The sequence below is a fragment of the Megascapheus bottae genome, chromosome 6, assembly GCF_031878675.1.
Source record: "Megascapheus bottae isolate mThoBot1 chromosome 6, mThoBot2.hap1, whole genome shotgun sequence".
NCBI classification, from domain to species: Eukaryota; Metazoa; Chordata; class Mammalia; order Rodentia; family Geomyidae; genus Megascapheus; species Megascapheus bottae.
Window position 1 is genome coordinate 64,895,666 of NC_143514.1, and position 7,609 is coordinate 64,903,274.

Consider the following 7,609-nt stretch of genomic DNA (forward strand, 5'->3'; position numbering starts at 1 on the left):
ATGCTAGGCAAGCACTCTACCACTAGGCCAAACTCCTGGCCTAAATGAAAGTTTGTAGAACAGAAAATTTTAACTTAAAAGTCTTACTTTCAGAAATGGAAAACCAGGGCACAGCTTTGGTCTGTAGTAATTACTTCAGTTCATATGGAGATATTCAGGTGCTTTTTTAATTCCCTGCTGTAGCAGTAGGTGCCTCACACCTTTCCCCTGGAATGAAGCATTCCAGCCTGGTCCAAAAAGGATCAGTGATAGGTATAAGAGGTAGTTGGGAGAAATCCGTGTTTGGGAAAAAAAATTAATTTAAGCTGAACATGGTTGTATATGCCTGTAATCTCAGCACTCAGGAGGCTGAAACAGGATGATGAAGGAATTTGGGGCTGCCTTGAGTTATATAATGAGATCCTAGCTCAAAAAAAAAAAAATTTTTTTTTTTTTTTTTTTTGCCAGTCCTGGGCTTAAGCTCAGGGCCTGAGGACTGTCCTTGGACTTTCTCAAGGCTAGAACTTCACCACTTGAGCCTCAGCACCACTTCCGGCTTCTTATTTCTACGTATGTGGTACCAAGGAATTGAACCCGGGTCTTCGTGCATGCTAGGCAAGCACTCTACCACTAGGCCAAACTCCCAGCTCACTGGCTCAAAATTTTTAAATGGCTCAATCTTGCCTAGCAAGTGAGAGATCCTGAGTTCAAACCCTAGTACCAATGAGAATAACAACAGGGATTTGATAAGGTACTTTTTTGTGTGTGCAGTCCTGGTGCCTAAAGTCAGGGTCACATATTCTCACTTAGTTGTTTTGCTCAAGACTGGCCCTCTACCATTTGAAGCCACACCTCTACTTGTAGCTTCTTGCTGATTCGTTGGAGATATGAGTAAAACTAAAAGTGTTAGATCACAGTCTCCTAAGTAGTTAGTAATACAAACGTGAGCCATCAGTTCCTGGCTTAGAAATTAAGATTTTTGCACCCAGGGTTTTGCTTTTCTTCCAGAATGGTTCAGATTTCTATATGTATAATAAAGAAGGTTGTGTTTTAGATTACTATGGGACAGATCATCTGTGTTCCATGTGGTTGATTGTTTGGGTTTTTTTTTTTTTGTTAGTCCTGGGGCTTGAACTCAGGAATCTGGACACTGTCCCTAAGCTCTTTTTCACTCAAAGCTAGTACTCTACCACTTTGAGCCACAAGCCTCTTCTGGTTTTTCTGGTGGTTAATTGGAGATAAGAATCTCTTGGGGGGGAAAAAAAAATCTCTTGGGAGGTGGGAGGGAAGCAGGAGTTTGGCCTAGCGATAGAGTAATTGCCTAGCATGCACAAAGACCCAGGTTTGATTCCTCAGTACCCCATACATAGAAAAAGCCAAAAGTGGCACTGTGGCTTAAGTGGTAGAGCTCTAGCCTTGAGAAAGTCCAAGGACAGTGCTCAGGCCCTAAGTTCAAACCCCAGGATTGGCCAAAAAAAAAAAGCATCCCTAGGGCTTTTCTACCAGGGCTTATTTTGAACCAGGATCCTAAGATCTCAGCCTCCTGAGTAGCTAGGATTACACCAGCACCCAGCTCATCTTTCTTTCTTCTTTCCTTTCCCTTCCCTTCCCTTCCCTTCCCTTCCTTCCTTCCTTCCTCCTCCCTCCCTCCCTCCCTCCCTCCCTCCTTCCCTTTTGTCGGTTACAGGACTTGAATTCTAGGCCTGGGTGATAACTCATGTTTCTTATAAGAAAAAATTCACATTACATCTTCTAGAGGGATCTTTCTTTCTAACAAGGTTGTCATCTTTAATAAAACAGAAAGTAGGGGACCTGGAGTTTGGCCTAGTGGTTAAAATGCTTGCCTAGCATGCATGAAGACCCGGGTTCGATTCCTTGGTACCACATACATAGAAAAAAGCCGGAAGTGGTGCTCAGGCTCAAGTGGTAGAGCTCTAGCCTTGAGAAAATCCAAGGACAGTGCTCAGGCCCTGAGCTCAAGCCCAGGACTGGCAAAAAAAAAAAAAAAAAAAAGCAGAAAGTAGGGTGTGGGGGCTAGGCTAACAACAGACTTCAAAATTATCCAATTTTAAGTATTTGAATTTTCTTTTTCCAGTGTTGGATATTGGAAATTGATCAGTTTTTGTTTTTTTAAAGGATTGCTTAGTTTGATTAAAGTATTAGTCTACGTTGATTGAGAGATTCTCTTGTAATTGCAAAATTAGGGTTTACTCACAACTTCATAAAATGGCCACTGGGTGGTGCCAGACATCATTATAGTATGCTGACATTGAACTGAGAGAGCTATGTGCTGTCTTAAGTCCTCTGAGCACTGGGTTGTTTATCTCTGGGTATTTAAAAGTAGGGTTAATGAAGGCGAGCCTGGTGTTTGAAAATGGATCTTCAGGTAAGTGTATACACCAGCAGCTGGCTGTGTGTCTAGTTTTACTTGTTAACATATCTAAATATTTGATTGATGGTGGCAAGCCTTACAGTTCTGAAGGGAGAGGGCTGATATGTTCAATGAAGTTTTTAGGTAATCTGTGGATTTCATTTTCCTTATCCATTTAACAGTTCCATTATCATGTATGGGGCTGGGAGTTTGGCCTAGTGGTAGAGTGCTTGCCTAGCATGCACGAAGACCTGGGTTCAATTCCGCGGTACCACATACATAGAAAAAAGCCAGAAATGGTGCTATGGCTCAAGTGGTAGAGCTCTAGCCTTAAGAAATCCCAAGGACAGGGCAGGGAGTTTGGCCTAGTGGTAGAGTGCCTAGCATGCACGAAGGCCCGGGTTCGATTCCTCAGTACCACATACATAGAAAAAAGCTGGAAGTGGTGCTGAGGCTCAAGTGGTAGAGCTCTAGCCTTGAGAAAGTCCAAGGACAGGCTCAGGCCCTGAGCTCAAGCCCAGGCCTGGGAAAAAAAAGTTTAAAAAAAAAAAACAACTCTTGTTTGAAAATAAAATGTTGCAGGAAGTGGGGCTTGGCTCAAGAGCAGGGTGGTAGCCTTAAGTTGAAGAGCTCAGGGACAGCACCCAGGCTGAGTTCAAGCCCCATGACCCACAAAAAATAAATTAATAAAAAATTAAAAAAATAAAATGTTGGGGGGCCCGGGTGTTTGGCCTAGTGGTAGAGTGCTTGCCTCCTCACATGCACAAAGACGGTTTGATTCCTCAGTATCACATATACAGAAAAGGCTGGACGTGGTGCTGTGGCTCAAGTGGTAGAGCACTAACCTTGAGGAAAGCCCAGAAACAGTGCCCAGGCCCTGAGCACTGGCAAAAATGAAAGAAAAAAATTTTTAAATAAATAGAATGTTTGGGTTGGGAGTTTGGCCTAGTGGTAGAGTGTTTACCTAGCATGCACACATCCTCAGTACCACATACCTAAGATAAAAAAAACAAAAAAAACGAAGTGGTGCTGTGGCTCAAGTGGCAGACCACTAACCTTGAGAAAGCCCAAGGACAGTGCTCAGACCCTGCGTTCAAGCCCCAGGACTGGCAAAAAATAAAAATAAAATATTAATTTACAACATAAAACAGCTGGCTAAGCTATTCAATACAGAAGGATTAATATCCACAATCTATAAAGGTAGGGGAGTGAAGGAGGAATAAAAAAAAACTCAAAAAATTAAACAGAAGAACAAATATTTCAATTATTATTCTCAGAAGACCAAGTATGATTGGCTAATTTGTGAAGAAATGTTCATTATTCTTAGCCAAAAAAATACAAGCCGGGTGCCGGTGGATCATGCCTGTAATCCTAGCTGCTCAAGAGACTGAGATCTGAGGATCACAGTTCAAAAGCAGCCCAGGCACAAAGTCTGTGAGACTCAACAATTAAGCAACAGAAAACCAGAGGTGCTGTGGCTCAAAGTGGTAGAGCACAAGCCTCAACTAAAGAACTCATGGACAGTGCTTAGGCCCAGAGTTCAAGCCCCCTGATGCGGGGGAGGAAAAAAAAAAGGTTCTATCTTACCCCAAAGTGACAACGATTAGGAAAATAAAGGCTGGTGAGGGTGTAAGAGAAGGGCACCTCTTAATGCTCTTGGTGGAATGTAAACTAGTACAACCACTATGAGAATCAGTGTGGAGCCTCAGAAACTACTTCAAGACCTGCCATAATATTGGGCATATAGGGAGGGAGTATAAATCAGTATAAAAGAAAGATACCTATATGTCCCTGTTTATTGCAGAGTTCAAAATAGCCAAACTGGAATCAGTCAAGACATCTAACAACTGGTAAATGGATAAAGAAGATATGGTATATCTACACTATTAAGGACTACATAGCTATAAAGAAAAATGAAATAATTGGCAGGAAAATGGAGAATACCATATTGACCAAGAACCACCAAGCTGAAAAACAAAACATTGCAGAACCACAAGTTTGGCCTAGAGGTAGAGGGCTTGCCTATCATGCATGAAAACCTAAGTTCGATTCTTTGGTATCACATACATAGAAAAAGCTGGAAATGGTGATGTGGGGCAAGTGGTAGTGCTCTAACGTAGAGAAATCCCAAGGACAGCACTCAGGTCCTGAGTTCAAGGCCCCCCTCCCCCTGCCAAAAAAAAAAAAAGCTGAGTAAAATGAGAATCGTCTTTTATACGTGCTGATCTGATGTCATCATTATCATATTTTAAAGTGCTGATATATTCCGTGATGCTTATTGCAGATACAACTATCCTGCCAAGTAGACATCCTTCAGAAAAACAGGTTATAAAGGACACTCAGAAGCTGACAACCAGCATTTCTGTAAAACACAAACTTTGGTCTAACCAACATCCATTACTTTTCCAATGAAAAAAAAACTCCTTGACATACATAAAGCTTACTTAAACAGATTATACCTCTATGTAACATTCATATGTAAAAACCAAATACATTGTCGGGTGTGGTGGCTCACACCTGTGATCCTAGCTACTCAGAAGGCTGAGATCTGAGGATCGCAGTTCAAAGCCACCTCAGGCACTAAAGTCTGTGACTTTTTTTTTTTTTTTTTTGGCCAGCCCTGGGGCTTAAACTCAGGACCTGACAACCACCTTTTGGCTATCTCAAGGCTAGAGCTCTACCACTTGAGCTACAGCACCACTTTCGGCCTTTTTTCCTGTGTATGTGATACTGAGGATCTAGGCAAGCATTCTACCACTAGAAGACTGAGACTTATGTCCAATTAATCATTAGAAAATGGGATGTGGGGCTGTGGCTCAGGGGTAGGGTGGTAGCCTTGAGCTGAAGGGCTCAGGGACAGTACCCAGGCCCAGAGTTCAAGCCCCATGACCCACACAAAAAAAATTTTAAGAACTCATCAATAATTTCATTCAAAAATAACTTGCCCCTAAAATCTTAGATATATGATGATAATAAATGGAATCATTATTTAAATTAATACAATCATTATTTATGTTAAAATGATGGCTACTCAGACTGGAGTGAAATTGAGAGCTGGTCTGTGGAGACTATTTACTGTTAGAAGCAGTTATACAAATGCCTGTTTGTGAGGCCAGTAGAAGTGTTGGTAATTCTGTGCTAGGTTCACTCTGCTGATATTCATGTGTATAGTATGCAGGCAGAAGTTAATAGCATAAAAACATAGCATATGGGGCCAGGAATTTGGCCTAGTGGTTAAAGTGCTTGCCTAGCATGCATGAAGACCCGGGTTCAAATCCTCGGTACCACATATAGAAAAAAGCCGGAAGTGGTGCTGAGGCTCAAGTGGTAGAGCTCTAGCCTTGAGAAAGTCCAAGGACAGTGCTCAGGCCCTGAGCTCAAGCCCAGGACTGGCAAAAAAAAAAAAAAAATAGCATAGACTAAAGTGCACTAAGGGTACACACATACAAGCATTATTTAAGAAAAGCTCAAATTGGCCATCTTACATATTGGTCTTTTATTTTATTTTATGCCGGTCCTGGGGCTTGAACTCAGGGCCTGGGCACTGTCCCTGAGCTGCCTTTGCTCAAGGCTAGCTTTCCACCACTTGAACCACAGCACCACTTCTGGCTTTTTTTGGTTATGTGGTACTGAAGAATCAAACCCAGGGCTTTATGCATGCTGAGCATGCACTCTAGCACTAAGCCACATTCCTAGCATGCCTAGTAGTCTTAACAACCAAAAATCAGTTTATAATTTTGCCAAATGTTGCATCACTCTGCTAAGACATTGCAAGTGATACCTGATGCTAGGATACAACTAGTTAAAAATAAAGGAATGATCATGTCAAGAAAAATGAATAAAATGTACCAGCTAGGCTGAAAACAACTGAAAATTTGCCATCAAGTATATCTTGTAAAAGTCTCAAAATTAAGTTGCTTTTGTTTTGTTCTGTTTTGTTTTGCTTTGCCAGTCCTGGGGCTTGAACTCTTGGACACTTTGTGCTCAAGGCTAGAGCCCTGCCACTTGAGCCACAGTGCCATTTCTGGCTTTTTTCTGTGTATGTTATACCAAGGAATCAAACCTAGGGCTTTCTGCATGCTAGGCCAGCACTCTACCACTAGGCCAAACTCCTGACCCCTCAAAATTAAGTATTCTCAAACAAAATAGTTATTTATGAAAAAAAATAAAGTAGCCCATAAACTGATATCAAGGAAAATCATTCATTAAATAAGATTAAAAAAATAGCATCATTTTCATCAACCTATCAGGTATGATGGTACACTTGGACTACATAGTGAGACATGTGAACAACAGAAAAGTCATCTTGTGTTATGTCATATAATTAAAAGTAATAGTATAATATCTGCAGTGTCTTCATTTCAAGTTAATTACATTAAGTTTCGCTGTGGTAATTTGCAGAGAATTTATAAGTGAAGTTTATCAGATTTATTTTATTTTATTTTTTTGGGGGGGTGGATCGTGGGACTTGAACTCTGGGCCTAGGCATTGTCCCTGAGCTCTTCAGCTCAAGGCTACCATCCTACACCTGGAGCCACAGCACCACTTCCAGTTTTCTGGTGGTTAACTGGAGATAAGTCTAATAGAATTTAGTTCCTACGCTGGCTTTGAACCTCAATCCACAGATCTCAGGCTCCTGAGTAGCTAGGATTATAGGCGGGAGCCACCGTGCCAGGCCATACTAGATTTTTTTTTCTTAGTTCTTAGGATTGAATGAAGGGCCTTGCTAGGTAAGTGTTCTGCCACTGAGCTACATTTCTAGACTTCATATTTAAGCTTTATCTTTGAACTAAAATAATACTTCCCTGATTTAGCTATAATTTGAGGATGTTTCTTAATTCAGAGAGGGAGTTTAACTTTGTGTCCAAAAAGAAAATTTTATTTGAAATATATATGGGGCTGGGAGTTTGGCCTAGAGGTAGAGTGCTTGCCTAGCATGCATAAAGACACAAGTTCAATTCCTCAGTATCAAATACACAGAAAAGGCTGGAAATGGTGCTGCGGCCAAGTGGTAAAGCTCTAGCCTTGAGAAAGCCCAAGGATAGTGCTCAGACCCTGAGTTCAAACCCTGGGACTGGCAAAAAAGAAAAGAGAGAGAGAGAGAGAAAGCAGAAATGCTCAAAGAAATGAAAAGAATAAATTTTCAAATGATTTTATATTTTAAATTTATATATAAATAGCTTTTTTTTTTTTTTTTTTTGCCAGTCCTGGGGTTTGAACAGAGGCCTAGGCATGTCCTTGGACACTTGATTTTTTCCC